Source organism: Macaca nemestrina, chromosome 4, assembly GCF_043159975.1.
Source record: "Macaca nemestrina isolate mMacNem1 chromosome 4, mMacNem.hap1, whole genome shotgun sequence".
Lineage (NCBI taxonomy): Eukaryota > Metazoa > Chordata > Mammalia > Primates > Cercopithecidae > Macaca > Macaca nemestrina.
This window is the reverse complement of record NC_092128.1, coordinates 144798675-144821944: the sequence shown is the minus strand read 5'-3', so window position 1 is coordinate 144821944 and position 23270 is coordinate 144798675. Positions and strand designations below refer to the sequence as shown.

At 46.8% G+C, this 23270-nt stretch overlaps 1 protein-coding gene and 1 long non-coding RNA gene across 5 annotated transcripts in view; both read left to right on the top strand.

Moving 5' to 3' along the window:
• LOC139362948 (uncharacterized) overlaps window positions 1–22030 on the top strand; it is a 36797-nt gene extending 14767 nt beyond the window's left edge. Inside the window, exon 2 of the long non-coding RNA XR_011622606.1 lies at window positions 4554–22030. This is a non-coding gene — a long non-coding RNA (uncharacterized lncRNA). The remainder of the gene's footprint in view (window positions 1–4553) is intronic.
• The window catches only part of GALNT17 (polypeptide N-acetylgalactosaminyltransferase 17), a 606009-nt gene that overhangs the window by 365789 nt on the left and 216950 nt on the right, over window positions 1–23270 (top strand). The window lies entirely within an intron of this gene.

Genomic DNA, 23270 nt, shown 5'->3' with positions numbered 1-23270 from the left:
AGTACTGGTCCAAGGCCTGGGGGATTGGGGACTGCTGATATAAAAGACAAAATAATCGTACACCTGTCTAAAGCATTTACCATGAATGGAGCTCACAGCACTGAAAGTTGCTCTGGGTGAGTCAGTGAGGGAGTGGCGAGAAAATGAGTGGTTCATGCCTGTCATCCCAGCACTTTGGGAAGCCAAGGCAGGCGGATCACCTGAGGTCAGGAGTTCAAGACCAGCCTGGGCAACATGGCCAAACTCTGTCTCTACTAAAAATAAAAAATCAGCCTGGCGTGGTGGCAGGTGCCTGTAATCCCAGCTACTCTGGAGGCTGAGGTAGGAGAATTGCTTGAACCTGGGAGGTAGAGTTTGCAGTGAACTGAGATCACACCACTGCACTCCAGCCTGGGTGACAGAGTGAGACTCCTTCCAAAAAACAAGAAAAGAAGAGAAAGAAAATGCGAAGGCCTAGAACATTACTGCACACTACTGGAGGTGGACTTTGTCAACACTGTATGGTTAGGCTACTTTTTCTTTTCTTTTCTTTTCTTTTCTTTTTTTTTTTTTTTTTTTTGAGATGGAGTCTCGCTCTGTCACCCAGGTTGGAGTGCAATGGCATTATCTCGGCTCACTGCAACCTCTACCTCCTGGGTTCAAGGAATTCTTATACTAATTTATCCTTTTTAAAACCCCTTCTTCAGTAATAAATTAACCTTAGCTTACTGTAACTTTGTAACTTTATAAAGGTTCTAAATTTTATAAACTTTTTGACACTCTGACAGTAATCACTTAGCTTAAAACACATTGTACTGCTGTACAAAAATATTTTCTTTCTTTATAGCTTTAATCTATAACCTTTTTCCAACTAAATATTTTTTCTCTTTACTCCTTGAAAACCAAGACACAAACACACACATTAGCCTAGGCCTACACAGGATCAGGATCGTCAGTATCACTGTCCTCCACCTTCTCGTCTTGTCCCACTGGTAGGTTTTCAGGGGCAGTAATAGGCATGGAGCTGTCATCTCCTATGATAACAATGCATTTTTCTGGAATCCCTCCTGAAGGACTTACCTGAGGCTGTTTTACAGTTACTTTTTATATAAATAGAGGGAACACACTCTAAAATAATGATAAAAGTATAGTGTAGTAAATACAGAAACCATTAGGGCTTTTACTATGATTGTCAAGTATTATGTACTGGACCAGGTGCAGTGGCTCATGCCTATAATCCTAACACTTTGGGAGACTGAGGTGGGCAGATCACTTGAGCTCAGGAGTTCGAGACCAGCCTGGGCAACATGGCGAAACCCCGTCTCTACTAAAAACACAAAAATTAGCTGGATGTGGTGGCATGCACCTGTAATCCCACTACTTGGGTGGCTGAGGCAGGAGAATAGCTTGAACCCGGGAGGCGGAGGCTGCAGTGAGCTGGGATCGCACCACTGTACTCCAGTCTGGGTGACACTGCCTCAAAAAAAAAAAAAAAAATAGTATGTTTTGGACATAATTGTATGTGTGATACTTTTGTGACTGGCTAATGAGTAGCATTACCAGCATTGCCACAAACATTGTGCTATGATGTTATGCCAGCTACGACATCTTTAGGTGATAGGAATTATTCAGCTATGTTGTAATCCTATGGGCCCACTGTCCTACATGCAATTTGTCATTATGTGGTGCATGACTGCATATATAGATTTCCTATTGGTTTTATTTCTCAGGTTGAACTCAGACTGATACACTGGGAACCCAGCATAAGGAATTTTTTGTTTTGTTTTGTTTTGTTTTTGTTTTTGTTTCAGTCAGAGTCTTGCTCTTGTTGCCCAGGCTGGAGTGCAATGGTGCGATCTCAGCTCACTGTAACCTCCACCTCCTGAGTTTGAGCAGTGTTCTCCTACCTCAACCTCTCTAGTAGCTGGGATTACAGGCATGCGCCACCACACCTAGCTATTTTTTTTCTTTTGTAATAGAGATGAGGTTTTGCCATGTTAGTCAAGCTGGTCTTGAACTCCTAACCTAAGGTGATCCACCCGCTTTGGCCTCCCAAAGTGCTGAGATTGCAGACGTGAGCCACCATGCCCAGCCAGGATTTTTTTTTTTTTTTAAGACAAGGTCTTGCTCTGTTGCTCAGGCTGGAGTGCAGTGGCACCATCATAGCTGCCTGCAGCCTCAACCTCCTGGGCTCAGGCGATCCTCCTGCCTCAGCCTCCCAAATAGCTGGAACCACAGGCATGCAACACCATGCCCAGCTAATTTTTGCAGAGACGGGGTTTTGCTGTGTTGCCCAGGCTGGTCTTGAACTCTTAGGCTCAAGCAATCCTCCCACCTTGGCGTCCCAAAGTGCCGGGATTACAGGTGTGAGCTGCCACACTTGGCAGGCATTTTTGCTCTTCTAGTTTGCTAGTCTTACGTCTTACTTGGCCTGTGCTTTCAGTTCGATCCCAGGAGTGCCAGTCCTAGCTTCTGATTGCCTATCCTGGCTCAGACTTCATTCTTTAGAAGGTGTTTCACGGCAGGTCCTTGACCTGTGGTGCCATCACTGAGAGATCACCTGGCCACCTTTCACCCAGACACTCCCACAGCTTAGTGCAGATGGTTTTGAGGATGTCCACTGTATCTATTCCAATTTTCTGTTCAAGAAATACCTCTTATTCTACAGTTAAGGAGCAAGAGAGCTAAGACATGGTCTATGGCCTTGTCATTTGCCATCATTGTAGCTCCCTCAGACCTCCTGTGGGTCCTGACATTTTAAAAATGTGGTTGTAGCTGGGCGCAGTGGCTCAAGCCTGTAATCCCAGCACTTTGGGAAGCCAAGACGGGCGGATCACGAGGTCAGGAGATCGAGACCATCCTGGCTAACACGGTGAAACCCCGTCTCTACTAAAAAAAAATACAAAAAACTAGCCGGGCGAGGTGGCAGGCGCCTGTAGTCCCAGCTACTAGGGAGGCTGAGGCAGGAGAATGGCGTAAACCCGGGAGGCAGAGCTTGCAGTGAGCTGAGATCCGGCCACTGCACTCCAGCCTGGGCGACAGAGTAAGACTCCGTCTCAAAAAAAAAAAAAAAAATTAAATTCGCTTGTAATCCATCCTCTGGTCTGAAAAGGCTGGATGAATATTTTCTTTGTCAACCAGAAATTGTGTAAGCTATGTAGTCAGATACAAGGAGGTAGTTCTCTTTTCTTAAGGAATTCTTAATCTAATTGTCACGTTTCTCTGATTGGAGCAAAATGGGTGCTTTACTGACCCAGATTTTATGTTATTTGAACAAATAAAGCTCCTGCTGCCAATTTCAATAGAGCTACTGGACTTAATGGGCATTTACTATATTTCCTCGGCCAAGCACAGTGGCTCATGCCTATAATCCCAGCACTTTGGGAGACCAGGACAGGGCGGGTTACTTGAGGTCAGGAGTCGGAGACCAACCTGGGCAACATGGCAAAACCCCATTTCTACTAAAAATACGAAAATTTTCTGGGCATGGTGGCATATGCCTGTAATTCCACTACTCAGCAGGCTGAGGCAGGGGAATCACTTGAACCCGGGAGGTGGAGTTTGCAGTGAGCTGAGATCGCGCCACTGCACTCCCAGCCTGAGTGACAGAGCAAGAGCCTGTCTGAAAATAATAATAATAGTAAATAATATATTTCCTTCCTGGTCTTGACTTCATTTGTAGTGACGGATTTTCATGATTTCCTGGGTTGTTGAGACTTCCCCATATGAACCATAGTTCATTGCTGCTCACAACAGCAGACAGCTCTTGGTGCTCCGCAGTGGTGTAGGGGTACTGTGACACATCCCAAAGAGCCCCTCTTTTCAGGACCAAGGTACTCAGGCCAAGCATGATGGTTCACACCTACAATCAAAAGGCAGACGGATTGCTTGAGCCCAGCAGTTCAAGACCAGCCTGGGCAACATAGTGAGATCCCATCTCTACAATAAGTCAATTAAAAAAAAAAAAAAAAAAAGGCAAGCATGGTGATATGTGCCTGTAAGCCCACCTACTAGGAGGCTGAGGTGGGAAGATTCCCAAAATCCAGGAGGTCGAGGCTGCAGTGAGCTATAATGGTGCTATTGCACTTCAACCTGGGCAACAGGGTAAGACCCTGCCAAAAAAAAAAGCACTTCTTGCTCCTGCTGGTGGATTGTTGCCTGTTGACAGCTCACAGCCAAGTTCCTCCCTAAGTACTGAGATGACTACAGGGTGCTTCCCTGCCTGGGATGATGCTCTTCCCGGTTGTGTCTCCCCTCACCCGACTTTTCAGTGTGGGACACGAAGCTCCAGCTCTCTTGCCTGTTTCAGGACATCTGTGCTGGGCAGCTCTGCGTCAGAGCTCCCGGGGAACTGGCTGAGGCATCTGTTGAAATTGCATAATTTTTCATTGTCTCTCTGATCAATCTGCTTCCCTCACTCCCTGCACCCAAATCTCTATTTCAGAGCTTCCTCCCAGGGACCCGACCTATGACAGTCTTCTCCATCTTTGGTATTTCCCAGAGTTTTGTTAAGTTGGCTGGAGGAGGAAAAACATGTTTTTTTTCTTAATCCTTCCTCGGCTTAATTGATACAGAATGGAGAAGACCGGGAGCAACTGGAAGCTGGAAGCGAGGGCAGATGAGTCAGAAGTTTGGAGAGAGGCACCAAAAAGTCCATCCAGGGTCCAGGGAATAGGTGAGAGTTAAACTCCAAGAAGAATCAAGCCAAGCCTGGATGCATCGGGTCACGCCTATAATCCTGGCACTTTGGGAGGCCATGGCGGGAAGATTGCATGAACCCAGGAGTTTGAGACCAGTGTGGGCAACATATCTCTACCAAAGAATTAAAAATAAAAATTAGCTGGGTGTGGTAGTGCGTACCTGTAGTCTCAGCTACTCAGGAGGCTGAGACGGGAAGTGGAATATTGTAGAATTGTAGTAGCAGTATTAAAAATAATGGCAAAACCCACAATTACTTTTGCACCAACCTAATAGTAGTGATAACAGGGACAGGAAGTGAGAGAAGCCAGAACCATATGACATTCTGGTCCAGGTACTGACCTAGTTGTGAAGTTGCCCCACATATAGGTGGCCAGCCATCAAGATCCCAGTTTTGGAGCTGGGCATGGTAGCTCACACCTATAATTCCAGTGATTCAGGAGGCTGAGGCAGGAGGATCACTTGAGGCGAGGAGTTCAAGACCAACCTAGGCAACACAGCGAGAGACCCTGTCTCCACAACAAATTTAAAAATTAACTGGGCATCCTGGTGCATGATGGTAGTCCCAGCTACTCGGGAGACCAAGGCAGAAGGATCGCTTGAGCCCAGAAGTTCCAAGCTGCAGTGAGCTATGATTATGTCACTACGCTCCAGCCTGGGCAACAGAGCAAGACCCTATCTCTTACAGAAAACAAAAAACAAAAAACAAAAACAGCCAAGGTAAGAGGCAAGCCTTAGTGCGCCCAAGAACCAGTGAGATAAGGAGGAGTCCAGGGATAGAATTGGTGGTGATTATGGGATGTCTGGGCAGGCAAGCTAATGAAGGCTTATAGCAGAGAGCAAGGCCCAGCATCCCACCTGCCTGGAGTGCAGCGTAGGCCTTCCAGTCTTTGCTGTGGGGAATTGTCAGGGAACTTCCTGGACAAAAATCACCTTCCGCACAGTGAGCAGAATGGGACTCCTTTGCTCATTAGAAACACAACCTGGAGTGGAGTTTCTTAAATGGGGATGGCATCAGGATTGTCTGGAGGGCTTCTAATGCAATCCCAGCTCCACCCCCGGATATTCCCACTGGGCAAGTCAGGGCTGGGTGGGGCCCCAGGGCTTGCCTTTTTTTTTTTTTTTTTTTTTTTTTTTTGGAGACAGAGTTTCACTGTATTGCCCAAGCTGGAGTGCAGTGGCAGGATCTTGGCTCACTGCAACCTCTGCCTCCTGGGTTCAAGCAATTCTCGTGCCTCAGCCTGTCCAGTAACTTGGAACTACAGGAGAGCCACACTCCGCTAATTTTTTTGTATTTTTAGTAGAGATGGGGGCCGGGCGCGGTGGCTCACACCTGTAATCCCAGCACTGAGAGGCCGAGGCGGGCGGATCACGAGGTCAGGAGATCAGACCATCCTGGCTAATACGGTGAAACCCTGTCTCTACTAAACAAAACACAAAAAATTAGCCGGGCGTGGTGGCGGGCGCCTGTAGTCCCGGCTACGCGGGAGACTGAGGCAGGAGAATGGCGTGAACCCGGGAGGCGGAGCTTGCAGTGAGCCGAGATCGTCCCTCTGCATTCCAGCCTGGGCGACAGAGCAAGACTACGTCTCAAAAAAAAAAAAAAAAAAAAGAAACACACACACACACACACACAAAAAGAATCGTAGAGACGGAGTTTCACTAAGTCAGCCAGGCTGGTCTTAAATTCCTGGCCTCAAGTGATCCACCCGCCTCTACCTCCCAAAGTGCTGGTGTTACAGGCATGAGCCACCGCGCCTGGCCAAGTTTGCTTTTTGTTTTGTTTTGTTTTATTTTGAGATAGTCTTGCTCTGTTGCCCAGGCCAGAGTGCAGTGGCGAGACCTTGGCTCACTGCAACCTCTGCCTCTCGGGTTCAAGCTATTGTCCTGCCTCAGCCTCCCAAGTACCTGGGACTACAGGTATGCACCACCGCATCCTGCAAATTTTTGTATTTTTAGTAGAGACAGGGTTTCACTATGTTGGTCAGGCTGGTCTTGAACTCTTGGCCTCAAGTGATCCGCCTGCCTCGACCTCCCAAAGTGTTGGGATTACAGGCCTGAGCCACTGCACCCAACCAGGTTTGTCTCTTAAACAAGTTCTCAAATAGGTGTAGATACTGTGGTTCTAGGGGCCACACTCTGAGAACCTTCAGATGGGTCAGCCAGACACCTACACCTGACTGTCATTTTAAAATGCGTCCTTCACACCCTGCTCTTGTAGGGGAGGACAGAATTAGGCCTGGAAACCTGAGAGAAGATCAGGAGATTCAGACAAAACACAAATTGATACGATCAACAGGCTTTGGCCTCAGATATTCGCCATGGTAAGTGACTTAACTGTTCTGAGCCTGTGTCTTCATCTGTAAAAAGAGGATAAGAACAGCTATCACATAGGATTGTTGTAAGGATTGGAGGAGAGATCAAGTGTGGAAGGTGTTAGCATGATGTGAGACTGTTGTGCTGAACCCCTGTTAACCTCAGTAGGGAGGGCCCCAGGCTCAAGAGCCTGAAGGAGAGACCAGCACCAGCCAACAAGACATGGGATTTTACTAGAGGCTTACACACGGGGGAGAGAGTCCATTGGCGGAGGGCTGGGCAGGAAAACTGCAACCGCTTTCTAACATCATGCAGCTTCTACAGCATTTTCTTTTAACACCCTTCCCTCAATGACCTCCACCTGGCAACCTTCATTTAACCCCAAATTCAGGGCCTCAATCTCCTGTAGGGCTGGGGACTCAGATGTTCATCATAGATAAGGAATGAATCTCTGCATTGGCCACACCGTGTAATCCCAGCACTTTGGGAGGCCAAGGCGGGAGGATCTCTTGAGACTAGGAGTCCAAGACCAGCCTGTGCAACATAGTGAGACTCCATGTCTACAACTGCAATCCCAGCACTTTGGGAGGCCGTGGCGGGCAGATCACGAGGTCAGGAGTTCGAGACCAGCCTGGCCAACATGGTGAAACTCCATCTCTACTAAAAATACAAAAAAATGTAGCTGGGCGTGGAGGTGGGCACCTGTAATCTCAGCTACTCGGAGGCTGAGGCAGGAGAATCATTTGAACCTGGGAGGCAGAGGTTGCAGTGAGCCAAGATTGCGCCGTTGCACTCCAGCCTGGGCGACAGGGCGAGACTCCGTCTCAAAAAAAAAAAAAAAAAAGAAAAGAAACATGATCAGGAACAGTATTAATGGCCTGGTGATCTCTGTGCCTGTTTTTGGCTCTTTCTTCACCCCAGCTGTGAACATAGATTCAGGTGCATCTGCCATACAGGGTCATTCTTAGGGTATGCTCAAGTTATTCTTATCAGGGGCATTTAGCCTACAGAGATCCCTTTAAGTGTTTGTTGTGCATGATGGGGACGCACACAGGCAGTGGGGAACAGCTCTAGCAAGTGAGACCAGACTAGTTGGTGTTCTCTGGGGAAGGGAACTTTGGGAGGCTGGGGCAAAAGGGTTCCTTGAGGCCTGGGCATAGCCAGATGCCATCTCTACAAAATATAAACAAATTAGCCAGGCAAGGTGGTATGTGCCTGTACTCACAGTACTTTGGGAGGCTGAGGCAGGAGAATCCCTTGAGGCCAGGAGTTTGAGACCAGCCTGGACAATATAGCAAGACCCCATCTCTACAAAATATAAACAAATTAGCCAGGCAAGGGCAGAAGGGTCCCTTGAGGCCTGGGCAACATAGCAAGACCCCATCTCTACAAAATGTAAACAAATTACCCAGGCAAGGTGGCATGTGCCTGTACTCCCAGCACTTTGGGAGGCTGAGGCAGGAGGATCTCTTGAGCCCAGGAGTTCAAGGCCGCAGTGAGCTATGATCACACCACTGCACTCCAGCTTAGGTAGCAGACCCTGTCTCTAAAAAAAAGAAAAAACAGCTGAGCATGGTGGCTCACGCCTGTAATCCCAGCACTTTGGGAGGCCAAGGCAAGCGGATCACCTGAGGTCGGGAGTTTGAGACCAGCCTGACCAACATGGAGAAACCCCGTCTCTACTAAAAATACAAAATTAACTGGGAGTGGTGGCACATGCCTGTAATCCCAGCTACTAGGGAGGTTGAGGCAGGAGAATCGCTTGAACCCAGGTGGCGGAGGTTGCAGTGAGCCGAGATTGCATCATTGCACTCTAGCCTGGGTAACAAGAGTGAAAATCCGTCTCAGAAAAAGAACAAAAAAAGAAAAGAAAAACACAACATTTTGCCCTTCTGGTGCTCTGGGTTCTGTCTCCTGCTCACGCTCCCTGAGTCTCCATGGCACTATTGAGTAGCTGGCGGTGACGGGGTGGGAGTGGTGGTACCAGCAGCCTTCATTTTTTCCTGGACAGGAATGTAAGAAACTGGCACGACGCCTTCTCTCCACCAGTTGCATTTTACAGCTTATGATTTATAGTGAGGTCCATCATGGCAAAGAAGCACACACCATTATTTATGTGTTTGCACCCTGCCTTGTTCCAAGGAAGATTTAAGGCAGCTACAGACCCCGGTAAATTAATCCACTATCTGTGCCCTGGAGAGAGGCAGGGTTCCCGTATCAGCCCAGGTAGGTTAGCTTGCTTAAGTGGCCTTAGCAGCAGACTCCAGACCATCCTGATGCAATCAGAAGAGGATTTGGATCTAAACCAGCAGTTCTCAAACTTAAGTGAGCATTGGACTGACCTGGGGGACTTGCTCAACACAGACTGGTCAGTTTCTAATTCCCTAGGTCAGGAGCAGGCCTGAGAATCTGCATTTCTAGCAAGTACCAGGTGGTGCTGATGCTGCTGTCCTGGGAGTCTCACTTTGAGAAGCACTGATCTGCAGAAATTCATGCTGCGATTGTCCTTCTGGAAGCATGAACTTAGGCCAGGCCCAGTGGCTCATGCCTGTAATCCCAGCACTTTAGGAGGCCAAGGTGGGAGGATCGCTTGAACCCAGGAATTCAAGACCAGCCTGGACAACATGGTGAGAGTCCATCTCAAATAAAATAAAAATAATAAATAAATAATAAAATAAAATGCTGCTCACAGTGGCTCACACCTATAATCCCAGCACTTTGGGAGGCCAAGGTGGGCAGATCACAAGGTCAGAAAATTGAGACCATTCTGGCCAACATGGTGAAACCCCATCTCTACTAAAAATACAAAATTAGCCGGGCGTGGTGGCACATGCCTGTAATCCCAGCTACTCGGGAGGCTGAGGTAGGAGAATCGCTTGAACCAGGGAATCGGAGGTTGCAGTGAGCCGAGATCGCACCACTGCAGTCCAGCCTGGAGACAGAGCGAGACTCTGTCTCAAAATAAATAAATAAAATAAAATATGAATAAAATGGAAGCATTATTTGGAATAGTGTTCATGTGTTCCTGCCCAGTGATCTCTGTGCCTGTTTTAGGTTCTCTCTTCACCCCTAGAGCTGCTAGGAGCCTCTCACTTATACCCACCTTCCTGAGATGCATCCTGTGCTAGAATGTGCCAGACTTGGTACCCACGGAAATGCTCTTTTCTGTGGCTGTCACTCTCCTGGTCTTGCGAGAAGCCACTATCCTCATTCAACCATAATCTAACTAAGGCGTCTAATAGGTGGCTTTCCCTGGTGGAGGAGAAGAGCGAAGCTTAGGTGGCAGGTGGACTTGGGTTCAGAAGTAAATTGGCCAAGTACTTGTGTGAAAGTGAGCACGTTACTCCAGTTCTCTCAGTTTATTAATTTGTCAAATGGAGACAGTACACTTTCCTAGAACCATTGTGAGAATGCAGTTGGACAATAGGGTGTTTGACGTATCACCGCTCCATCATTCTTCCCTTTTCCTTTCGAAATACATTCATGGATCCTTGTCTTGAAAGAGTGACCTGGATGGAGAGTTTGGGGGATTATGATGGACCAAAGAAGTAGCTGTGGAAGATATGGGGGCCAAGGGATACCCTATTTAGCATTCTTTAATTCGCATGTAATGGATGGGTCCCTCTCAGCCCCTAGATTTCTACTTGTATTCAAATAAATTGCAGACAGTCAGGCTGAGGACACAGAGATGAATGAAGCATCATATTGTCTTTGAAGAGCCCACAGTCTAATGCTCAAATCCAGCCAGTGCCTTTCAAGGCTCTCCTGGGTTTTTCCTCCAGGACAGTGAGTGTAGACATGGGCTCCTCCACCCAGTTCTGCCAGGCATCCGTGATATTGCCCCGGTTATCTGGATGTTCTCGACTGGGCCCCAGTTCACCTTCATATTGAAGAATCATGCTCCCTGGTAAAGAGAAGGAAATTAGTTTTGATCAGTGCCTTTGTTAGTCCATTTTCACACCGCTGACAAAGACATACCCAAGACTGGGTAATTTATAAAGAAAAAGAAGTTTAATGGACTCACAGTTCCACGTGGCTGGAGAGGCCTCACAATCATGGTGGAAGATGAAAGGCACGTCTTACATGGCAGCAGGCAAGACAGAATGAGAGCCAAGTGAAAAGGGAAACCCCTTATAAAACCATCAGATCTCATGAGACTTATTCACTACCGTGAGAACAGTATGGGGGAATCCGCTCCCATGATTCAGTTATCTCCCACTGGGTCCCTCCCACAACACGTGGGAATTATGGGAGCTGCAATTCAAGATGAAATTTGAGTGGAAATGCAGCCAGACCATAACAGTGCCTTTTCTTCCCTTCTCTCCCCTCCACTTCTCCATCCTTCTCCTCATCATCCCATCCCCTTGCCTGTCTTTGCCTGTCCTCTCTGAACAATGCAAATATTTACGTTTAAATCTATTGTATGTTATCTTTCTCTCTCTAATAGATAAACATACCTTACTGTTGATGGGATCGATAGATGTTTCAGGTTACTTACTTTCAGAGAAGAAGAAAGTCTATCAGCTTTTATAAAGTTTTTTGTTTTTAAGAGGCAGGGTGTATTAGTCCATTTTCACACTACTATAAAGAAATACCTGAGACTGGGTAACTTGCAAAGGAAAGAGGTTTAATTGACTCACAGTTCCACCTGGCTGGGGAGGCCTCAGGAAACTTATGATCATGGCAGAAGGTGAAGGGGAAGCAAACTTGGGCCTTCTCACATGGCGAGAGGAGAGAGTATGTGTGTGAAGGAGGAACTGTCAAACTCTTAGAAAACCATATCACATGAAACTTACTATCACAAGAACCGCATGGGGGAAACCACCCCATGATCCGATCACCTCCCACCAGATGCCTCCATCAACATGTGGGGATTATGGGGATTATATTTTGATATGAGATTTGGGTGAGGACATAGAACCAAACCATATCACAGGGTCTTGCTCTGTCACCCAGGTTGGAGTGCAGTGGTGTGATCATAGCTCACTGCAGCCTTGACCTCTGTGGTTCAAACAATCCTCCTACCTCAGCCTCCCAAGTAGCTGGGACTACTGGTGTGCACTAGCACACCTGGCTTATTTATTTATTTATTTATTTATTTATTTATTTATTTATTTATAGAAATGGGACCTCACTGTATTACCCAGTCTGGTCTTGAATTCCTGGACTCAAGTGACTCCCCTGCCTTGGCCTCCCAAAGTATTGGGAGTACAGGTCTGAGCCACTGTGCCTCGCCTGTCTGCTTTGTGATAAAGCAGAGAGAAGCTGTATTAGTTTGTTCTCATACTGCTAATAAAGACATACCTGAGACTGGGCAATTTATAAAGGAAAGAGATTTAATTGACTCATGGTTCCACATAGCTGGGGAGGCCTCACAATCATGGCTGAAGGCAAATGAGGAGCAAAGTCACGTCTTACATGGCAGCAGGCAGGAAGGCTTGTGCAGGGGAACTCCCATTTATACAACCATCAGATCTCGTGAGACTTATTCACTACCACAAGAACAGTATGGGGGCAACTGCCCCCATGATTCAGTTGTCTCCACCTGGTACAATTCAAGGTGAGATTTGGGACCAGGTGCAGTGGCTCACACCTGTAATCCCATCACTTTGGGAGACTGAGGCAGGCGGATTACCTGAGGTCAGGAGTTTGTGACTAGCCTGGCCAACACATAGTGAAACCCCGTCTCTATTTTAAAAAATACAAAAATTAGCTGGGCATGGGGGTGCATGCCTGTAGTCCCAGCTACTTGGGAAGCTGAGGCAGGTGAAATGCTTGAATCCTGGAAGTGGAGGTTGCAGTGAGCTGAGATTGTGCCACTGCACTCCAGCCTGAGTGACAGAGCAAGACTGCATCTCAAAAATAATAATAATAAATAAATAAATAAAGGTGAGGTTTGGGTGGGGACACAGCCAAACCATGTCAAAAGCCAAGCGAAGACACTGTACTCCACATTCTGTGATAATAGCAATGACAACCATGGCAGTTTTCTTTCTTGAGCACCTAATGTGTGCCAGGCATTGTGCTGCTAACCTCTGTCTATGGATTAGTAAAATATTATTAATCAAAAGAACCTCGAGGGGGAGGCATTATTATTATCATTATTTTTGTTTTATGGATCAGGCAGAAAGAGGTTAAGATAGCATGCCCAGGACTAGTAGGTAACAGAGCTGGATTCAGGTTCAGGGCCGAGGTCTGATCTCCAGTGACCAGGCCTCTAAGGACTGATCTCCTGACCCGGCCTGGAATGGGAGCACTATACCTTGGCTCATTCCTAGTAACTGGAGGATGCTGGATGGTCACATGTAGAGGCTGGTCATTTCTCTGCTTGAATTGGACATCATAACAGTGCCTTTCTTACATATTATGGTCACTTTCCCATCCTCTCTCCAATTGTATAGGGAATTGTAAGGTAGGGAAGAGAGGATTCCAGGAGGACCTGATTTTGGTCTAGAGACTGATCAAAATGGGAAGTTCAGGGATCGGCAGGTGCCACCAGGGCAGATGTAAATGATGTCCTTGCGAAGCAAAGAATATTGAGAGTCCAGCCTGCCAAGGTTCGTGACGTCCGCTGCTGCCCACTTCTGCTGTTGTTGCTGATACTGAATGGCAAGGCCAGAAGGCATGGGAACACCATCTGTGGGGGCTGCAGCAGGAACAGAAAGCACTGGGAACCCAGGTGCTCTTTCCATCCTACAGATGGCCGAGACTTAGAGAAACAAGAACAGCCACAACGTACTATTATTTCAGTTGCCCTGTCTTAGTAGCGTAGGGTAAGAGGACTTCGGCAGCTCCCAGGACTTGAGTGTAAGGACCGTGCAGTGGGGAGGCCTGGGGATCATGAGAATCCCCAGGTGGCAGAAGGGGCCAGCAGCTGGAGCCAGGCCCCGCAGTGTGTGCTGGCTCAAAGCAGCAATGGGCCAATTGGAGACATGACTGTCTTACTGTGGTGGGGGTGGGGAGGCATATTTAGCATTCGAGGGAAGCATCTTTCCAGAAAAACAGCAGGGCATGGGACCTGTTTGGTGGACCTCACACGTTGGTGAGGTCACTAGCCACAGGTTGAACCAAAGGAAGTCAAAATGAGGACAGAGACCCCTCTCAGCACAGACATTGTTCAGTGACATAAACAATCTCTGCCTTCCTCTCCTCCTGTCCTTCTTCCCCGAGGCCCAATCTGAAAGGAGTGGAGGAGATAGACCATGAGGGAGGGTGAGGAGGAAGGCATTGCAGAAACAGCACCCTCTTTCCTGTCCTAAGCCCCCAGCTGCCCTGGGGAGTGGTAAGAGCCGTGAAAACCAAGTGGGTTCAGTGTTTTCAATTGAACGGGTCTAAATATCAATCACTGAAAATGACCTGGGCCTGATGGGGCGGGGTGGGGGGCACTCACGCCTGTAATCCCAACACTTTGGGCAGCCAAGGCAGGAGGATTGCTTGAGGCCAGGAGTTTGAGACCAGCCTGGACAAAGTAGCGAGACCCTGACTGTACAAAAATTTTAAAAAAATAACCAGGTGTGATGGCACACACCTGTAGTCCCAGCTACTCAGGAGGCTGAGGCAGGAGGATCACTTGAGCCCAGGAGTTTGAGGCTGCAGTGAGCTGTGATCAAGCCACTGGTGACACAGCAAGACCCTGAATCTCTCTCTCTAAAAGAAGAAATTGATCTGAAAGTTAGGAAATTTGTCCAGGGAGGGAAATGTGGGTCCTCATCCTCTTAACTGGGAGCAGGGACTGGATATACAAAGTCATTTGACATTTGTATCTGCAATGAGCTGACCACCTTCCGTGCACTAATCCGCTAATGTTGCCATAACACACATTGTGCAAACTGCATGCCATAACATAGACTGAGTGGTTTAAACAAGAAAAGTTTATTTTTTCACGACTCTGGAGGCCAGAAATCCGAGATAAACATGTGAGCAGCGTTGGTTCTTTCTGAGGCCTCTCTCCTTGGCTTGTAGATGGCTGTCTTCTCTCTGGGGCCTCATGGTCTTTTCTTACATTCTGGATGTCTCTGTCCATCTCCTCTCCTTATAAGGACAGTGAGCACGCCAAATTAGGGCCCACTCTGATACCCTCATTTTAACTTACTTATCTTTTTAAAGACCCTTTCTCCAAATACAATCACATTCTGGGGTACTGGGGGTTAGGAGGTCAACATACGAATTTGGTTACAGGGGACAGGATTTAGCCCATGACAGTCCATTAAATGTGGATCCACTGTGGCCCGTGGGGAAGTGTGCTATTTTCCTGGAGCACATGCTGTATGCAGCCTGCCAAGGTTAGTGACGTCCGCTGCTGCCCACTCCTGCTGTTGTTGCTGATACTGAATGGCAAGGCCAGAAGGCATGGGAACACCATCTGTGGGGGCTGCAGCAGGAACAGGAAGCACTGGGAACCCAGGTGCTCTTTTTGTCCTACAGATGGCTGAGACTTGGAGAAACAAGAACATCCACAATGTACTATTATTCCATGAAAAGGGCAGTTTGCAAAACCGAAAGTACAGCGTGATTGGATTTTAAAAGGATGTTTTTCAAAAAAGAAAAAGAATGTGTGTATGCACATGCATGTGGGATCATGCCTTCTCTCTGTGCAAGCAGATAACTCAGACACGAAAGACGAAAGACCGCAGTGGGGTAGCAGAGGTTATTCCTGAAGACAAGAAGATGAGTGACTACCATTTTAACAATTTATTGTATTTGCTACATTTGCTACAATGAATTTGTTACTTTTGTGATACAAAAGAGAGAAAGGGGGCTGGGCACAGTGGCTCATACCTGTAATCGCAGCACTTTGGGAGGCTGAGGTGGGCAGATCACTTGAGATCAGGAGTTTGAGACCAGCCTGGGCAACATGGTGAGACCCCCCGTCTCTGTTAAAAATACAAAAATTAGCCGGGTCTGGTGGTGCACGTCTGTAATCCCAGCTGCTTGGGAGGCTGAGGCAGGAGAATCACTTGAGCCCGGCGGAGGTTGCAGTGAGCTGAGATCACACCACTGCACAACAAAGTGAGAGTCTGTCTCAAAAAAATAAATAAATAAAGCAACGCCAAAAGAGAGAAAGGGCTATGTAATATTGGAAAGAAACAGGAGGTGAATGTTTAGCCTCATAGTTGGAGTCAGTGAATGGAATTTGGATTTCTGAGCCAGGATTTAAAATGTCAGATTTATGGGTTTGGGTGTACAAGGAGGAGATGGAACATTTGCCCAGAGTCAAGATGGCTGGAATCAGAAGATCTGAATACAACTGGGGACTGGGGAGCAGAGGACCCTTTGTGGTGTCTATGAAGCATCACAGCGTCACATTAAGAGCAACTGGGCTGCCTCTGAAAACCCTGGAGATGAATGTTCTTGCGGAAGCCAGATAACTCCATCAAAGAGATGAATAGGGTTGAAACAGATGACATTTAAGGTCCTTCCTAACTCAGAGATTCTGTGGTTTTGTGAAAATGTAGAAGCTCTGAGTTAAGCTACCTTTGAGGACATGGTGACATTTAATACTAAAAGCATCTGTTGATATTTTCTTTGAAATCTGCACTGTGCCAACTCTACCTGTAAGAATGACCTACAGGACATTGGAATATTTTGTGAATCTCCATAGCAACTCTTTCAGCAGAAGTATTTTCTTTGGATGATCTGAAGACAGAGGACAGTGAAGCATTCTTTTTTTTAAATCTCCATATATGTCGTGTCCAACTTAACTGACATTTAATTGAATGGCATTTCATTCTCAGACCGCCATCCGCTTACCCGAATGTTAATATTCTTACCTGCAACGAGGACCCAGTTGGGGCAGGGTTGGAGAGTGGAATGGAGTCCTCATTTACTGGTATTTTGCATGAACCAATAACATTTCCAAATCCCATTACTTTGAGAGGCTGAGATGGGAGGATCAGATTGCTTGAGGCCGGGAGTTCCCGACCAGCCTGGGCAACATAGCAAGACCCCCATCTCTATGTAAAGTAAAAATAAAATAACATTTTTAATCTCATATGATGTTGATTTATAGACATTATTGTAAGTAGGAGAGACTCAGTGTAACTTGAACCTAGTACAGTAAAGTGTAGGCTCAGATCACAGTGAGAGGAAATACCACATACAGCAACATTTTCATTAATGATGCAATCGTTTTATGATGAGTGCTCCAAAGATTCCAGGGAAACGCTTCCTTACACTCAGAATGTGTTGCAAAGAAGACTGTTTACTCTGGCCTCCATCTGCCTGAAATGCACTCCCAATTTCTCTTCATCTGTACAGATTTTACCTGATCCTCCAGAGCCATTTCTAATCCACATTCTTCCTCCGTCAAGCCAACGCTGACTCATTGATACGGTGTGGCTGTGTCCCCCCACAAATCTCATCTTAAATTGTAGTTCCCATAATCCCCATGTATCCTGGGAGGGACCCAGTGGGAGATAATTGGATCATGGGGGCGATTACCCCCACGCTGCTGTTCTCATGATAGTGAGTTCCTCACAAGATCTGATGGTTTTATAAGGAACTTTTCCCCCTTTTGCTCGGCACTTCTCCTTCCTGCCATCATGTGAACAAGGATGTGCTTGCGTCTCCTTCCACCACCATTGTAAGTTTCCTGAGGCCTCCCCAGACATGTGGCGCTGTGAGTCAATTAAACTTCTTCCCTTTATAAATTGCTGAGTTTCAGGTAGTCCTTTATAGCAGCGTAAGAATGGACTAATACACTCATCCATCCCAATTGATTGCTTTTGCCTATAAATTTCCTAGAGCAGTTATTGACAATTCATTGTACCGCCTTGCCCTGTCTCCCTTATTACAGTCTTGAATGACTTTTAATGTCTATTTTGCATGTTTGTGTTCTCCCGTAGTGTTTAGCAAAGGGCTCTAAAAACAGCAGGCACTCAATAAAGATTCACTGATTTATTTGGAAGACCACTGTTTGTTGACTGCACAATGATTTTGAACTCAGCTGAGGCAGACCCTATTCGTGGTCCTCCTTGATCCTCCACCTACCACCATCATGAGTGACTTTGGTGTCTACAACGATGTTCCTTCTGACACACTGGTCTCTCCAGGTCTCAACTTCCTCCTCTCTGTTGGCGTCCTGCACTTGTTCTCAGCCATCCAGTCTTACGGCTACACCTCCAGAGCTTGTCATTACCTGTAAAGCGGTAACTCAGACACTTACCCCCTGCCACTTCCTTGCTTGTCCCACTGGCTCTCCTCTAAGCATCCTTTGCTGGCATCAGAACCTGCAGCACATTGATACTGTTTCTTCTGGGGCTCTCTCCTTTCATTGCTTTCCCCTTACCTTTTAGATTCCAGGGACCCTCACTGCAGGGAAGATGGGCTCTGATCACCAACCCCAAGTGGTCCTTCACCTGTGGCCATGGCCAAGGCAATTCCTATCATCATAGTGAGTGCTGCAGTTTGGCCACTCCTCCAAACCTCTGTCCTCTCTTCTCCCTCTTTACCATATTGATCTAGTTTAGATTCCAGGGCTCTTCATTTTAATCATTCCTGTGCTCAATGCTCTTGTTCCACTGTCTTTTTAGTTAGTTTGTTTGTTTATTTATTTATTTATTGAGACAGATTCTCCTTTACCCAGGCTGGAGTGCAGTGGTGTGATCTTAGCTCACTGCAACTTCTGCCTCCTGGCTTCAAGTGATTCCTCTGCCTCAGCCTCCTGAGTAGCTGGCATTACACGCGCTACCACCATGCTTGGCTAATTTTTGTATTTTTAGTAGAGACAGGGTTTTCTCATGTTGGCCAGGCTGGTCTTGAACTCCTGACCTCAAATGATCCACCCACCTCAGCCTCCCAAAGTGCTGTGATTACAGGTGTGAGCCACCACGCCCAGCCTAGTTTAATTTTTTGAGACAGGGTCTCTTTCTGTCATCCATGCTGGAGTGCAGTGGTGTGACCATGGCTCACTGCAGCCTCAAACTCCGGGGCTCAAGTGATCCTCCAGCCTCAGCCTCCCAAGTAGCTGAGACTATAGGCATCTGCCACCATGTCTGACTAACTTAAAAAAAAAATATGTACAGATGGGGTTTTGCTGTGTTGCTCAGGCTGGTCTCAAATTTCTGGCCTCAAGTAATTCTCCTGCCATAACCTTCCAAAGTGGTGGGATTAGAAGTGTGCACCATCATGGCTTCCCACCGCCATCTTTTTGTTGTATACAAATGGCAAGACCTCAACCCTAGATGGGTCTTCCTGGCCAAAACCCATGTCCTGAGACTTGATAGGGACCCTTAGTGCAGGGCAGACAGATTCTTATCAGCACCCCAAGCAGCCCTGCCCTCCACTCTGTGGCCGTGGTTAAGGAAATGTTTACACTCATATAGAGTGTCACATGGTTTTGCTACTCCCCCAAACATCTGTCCTTCCTTCTCCCTCTTTCTCACAGCAAATGACTGCATATGCCATTGCACAGAGGAAGCAGGAACCATCTCTCAGGAATCTGCTTGTCCTCAGGGTGGCAAAGACAAACTTCAGAAAGATTACCACCTTCCCCTTCTTCCCTCCCATTTCATTAGAGGAGCCCTGTCTCCTCTTAAGCCCGACCCTTCAGCTGCACTCAGATTCCATTCCGTGTCTTTGTAGGCACTTTGCACTGTTTATAGATAATCCCTTAACTGTCTTGTTTATTCAACCTTTCCCTCTCAAGTGAGTCTCTCCCACTGGCCTTTCATCATACGCAAGCTCTTGCATTAAAATCAAAGCAGAAAGAAGCAAATTAATTTCATATTTGCCAGCATCTACTCTCTTGCCCCTTATGACCAAACTGCACAACCTGTGCTGTGTCCATCCCTCACCACCCATTGATTTTTGCAGCAAATTCTTTTCCAAAGTTAATCGTATTAGTATATCCCATCCTTCACGGTCTTCTTATGTGTGATGTTGACACTTTCTCCACTGAGAGGTGGGGTCATATTCATCGGAATTGGGAGAATCTTTGTTATCTCAGCCAATGGAATATGATGAAATAAGGTGGTTGCTGCCTGACCTTCTGGGTTTAGGTCATCCTTCAACATGTGTCAGACATGTCCTTCTTCTCATGATGGCAATAAGGAGAAGTGCCGAGCAATTCAGTGTGTGTGTGTGTGTGTGTGTGTGTGTGTGTCTCAGTCTCTCTCTCCCTCCATGCATCTTGTGAGCCTTGAGCCAACATGTATAAAGGATGGCTTCCTCAAAGCCGCCATGCTGGGAAGACCATGTGAACAGGAACTATAGACGTACGAAGGGATGCCCAAGGAGCTCCTGGTGTTCCACCTGCACTGTTTCAATCTTCCCAGTGTCAACCATGGATGTGAAGAATACCTTAGATGATTCCAGCACCCAGCCTTGGAGTCACCCATCTCAGACTGAGTAGAACAGAGACAACCATCCTTACTGAGCTTGACCCCCAATTGTAGATTTGTGAGCGAATACACTGTTTTAATAAACTAAGTTTACAATCATGTGTTCCACAGCATGAAGTTGCTGTAATAGCCTCTGACTTCACCCCAGGATATCAGTTTGCCCCATCAAGTGCTTGAAATGGCTCTTAATAGGCACACCCTGTTGCTAAGTCAGACATTGTTGAAATGTCTGCTGTCTTGGTCATTAGCCCCCTGCACTGTTGATCACCCACCTTGAAATGTCCAATTCCTTGGTATCCACTGTATTACCCTCATCTGGACTTTTTCAGCCATCTTCTTACCTGTTGGGCTACTTTTTTCTCCATCATTCTGTCCACAGCTATTAAATGCTGAAATCCTTCAGGACTCACACCTAAACTTCTTTGTCTTCTGACTCAAAGCTCTCTCCCTAAGCAGTTCCCTACACAATCACATGTCAATGATCACTTCTGTGCACGAGTCATAATTTATATCACTTTTCTGAGACAGAGTCTTGCTCTGTCACCCAGGCTGGAGTGCAGTGATGTAATCTCAGCTCACTGCAACCTCTGCCTCCCAGGTTCAAGCAATTCTCCTGCCTCAGCCTCCGGAGTAGCTGGAACTATAGGCACACGCCACCATGCCTAATTTTTGTATTTTTGGTAGAGACAGGGCTTTGACCTGTTGACCAGGCTGGTCTTGAACTACTGACCTCAAGTGATCCGTCCGCCTCGGCCTCCCAAAGTGCTGGAATTACGGGCATGAGCCAGTGTGCCTGGCCCATATCACTTTTCTGAGCTCCTGACCCATAGATACAGTTTCTTACTGGGAATTATCTCTTGGGAATGTCAAAGATACCTCAAATTCAATGTAGTCAAGATTTCAGAACTGTGTTGCTCCTTCCACCTGCTCTGCCTTGCAGGTTCATGAGAGTGTGTTATTGTTCAGGGGTAATTCTACCCAGTGTTTTAGTGAGACAGATGACATTCCTGCCTTCGTGGAGCTTTTATTCTAGGTAGTTAGAGCAGATAGTCAAATACATAAATACATAAATAAGGGCCGGGCGTGGTGGCTCCCGCTTGTAATCCCAGCACTTCGAGTGGCCAAGGCGAGCAGATCATGAGGTCAGGAGTTTGAGACCAGCCTGGCCAATACGGTGAAATCCCATCTCTACTAAAAATACAAAAACTGGCCGGGCGCGGTGGCTCACACCTGTAATCCTAGCACTTTGGGAAGCCGAGGCAAGCGATCACAAGGTCAGGAGATTGAGACCATCCCGGCTAACATAGTGAAACCCCGTCTCTACTAAACATACAAAAAATTAACCGAGTGTGGTGACACAGGCCTGTAGTGCTAGCTACTTCTGGGGCTGCGACAGGAGAATCACTTGAACCCAGGAGGCAGAGATTACAGTGAGCCAAGATTGTACCACTGCACTCCTTCCTGGGTGACAGAGTGAGACTCCATCTCAAAAAATAAAATAAAACAAAATAAAATAAATAAATTAGCTGGGTGTGGTGGCGAGCATCTGTAATCCCAGCTACTCTTGGGAGGCTGAGGTGGGAGAATTGCTTAAACCTGGGATGCAGAGGTTGCCGTGAGCCGAGATCGCACCACTGCACCCTGGGCAACAGAGGTAGACTCTGTCTCAAAAAAAAAAAAAAAAAAAGGTAAATAAGTGAACTAAAAGAGGGCGACAAACACCAGACAGCGAACTAGACAAAGGTAATTTGTCAAATTCGCTGTCTGCTGTTTATCACTCTCTTTTGGTTTACTTATTTACATATTTTACATAGTTTACTTACATAGTTTACTTATTTACATATTTTGCAGTTTACTTATTTACATTTTTTCCGAGTTATTTACATATTTTGCATAGTTTACTTATTTACCTAGTTTACTTATTTACATATTTTACTTATTTACAAATTGCCTTTGTCAAATTTGCTGTCGGTATTTTTTACTGTCTTTCAGTTTACTTATTGGGCTGGGCGTGGATTCAGGGCAGTGTCAGAAAATACCCTGGATTCTGCCCTGTCTCTGTGGCCCATCAGCTCTCAATGCTACGTCCTGAATAGCTCTCAGATCTCTCTATGCACCTCTGCCGCAGCGACTCAAGGTCGTGCCATTGTCATCTCTCCTCTGGGTTGCTCTGCTGTAGCCTTTGAACTGGTTTGCTTTCATCCCCTCCTGACATTCTCCAGCTTATATCCCACACTGCAATCTTAGGACTTTTGTCAAAATGCAAGTTGGATCACACCCCACACGCTGTTGTGTACACACACTACATCATGCAGTGGCCCCTCCTGGCTTTGTAGGATTAAAAGTCTGATCTCTTACTTGACGCACAGAACCCTGTGTGCTCTGGACTTTTCTTTCTCTTTATCCCCAGTTGGAACAGTTTCACTCCTCACTTTGTTTGCTCCCACCTCGTGGCCCTCCTCCTCTTTTTCCTGCCACATCTTCCCCAGGCCACAGGACCTTTGCATGTGCTAGTCCTGCTGTTGGCATCTCATGTCTTCCCTCTTCCACCAGTGAATTACTTCTCATCCCTCAGAAATCATCTCTTTCCCGGGGCCAGGCATAGTGACCCACACCTGTAATTCTAATACCTTGGGTGGCTGAGGTGGGAGGATCACTTGAGGCCAAGAGTTCAAGACCAGCCTGAGCAACATAGTGAGACCCCATCTCTACAGAAAAATATAAACATTAGCTGTCTGGGGTGGCACGTACTTGCTGTCCCAGCTATTTACGAGGCTGAAGTGGGAGGATTGCATCAGCCTGGGAGTTCAGGGCTGCAGTGAGCCATGATCTTGCCACTGCATTCCAACCTGGGTGACAGAGTGAGATTCTGTCTCCAAAAAAGAAGTCAGCTCTCCTGGAGAACCTCTTCAGCATTGCCGAAGAGGTCAGATTACC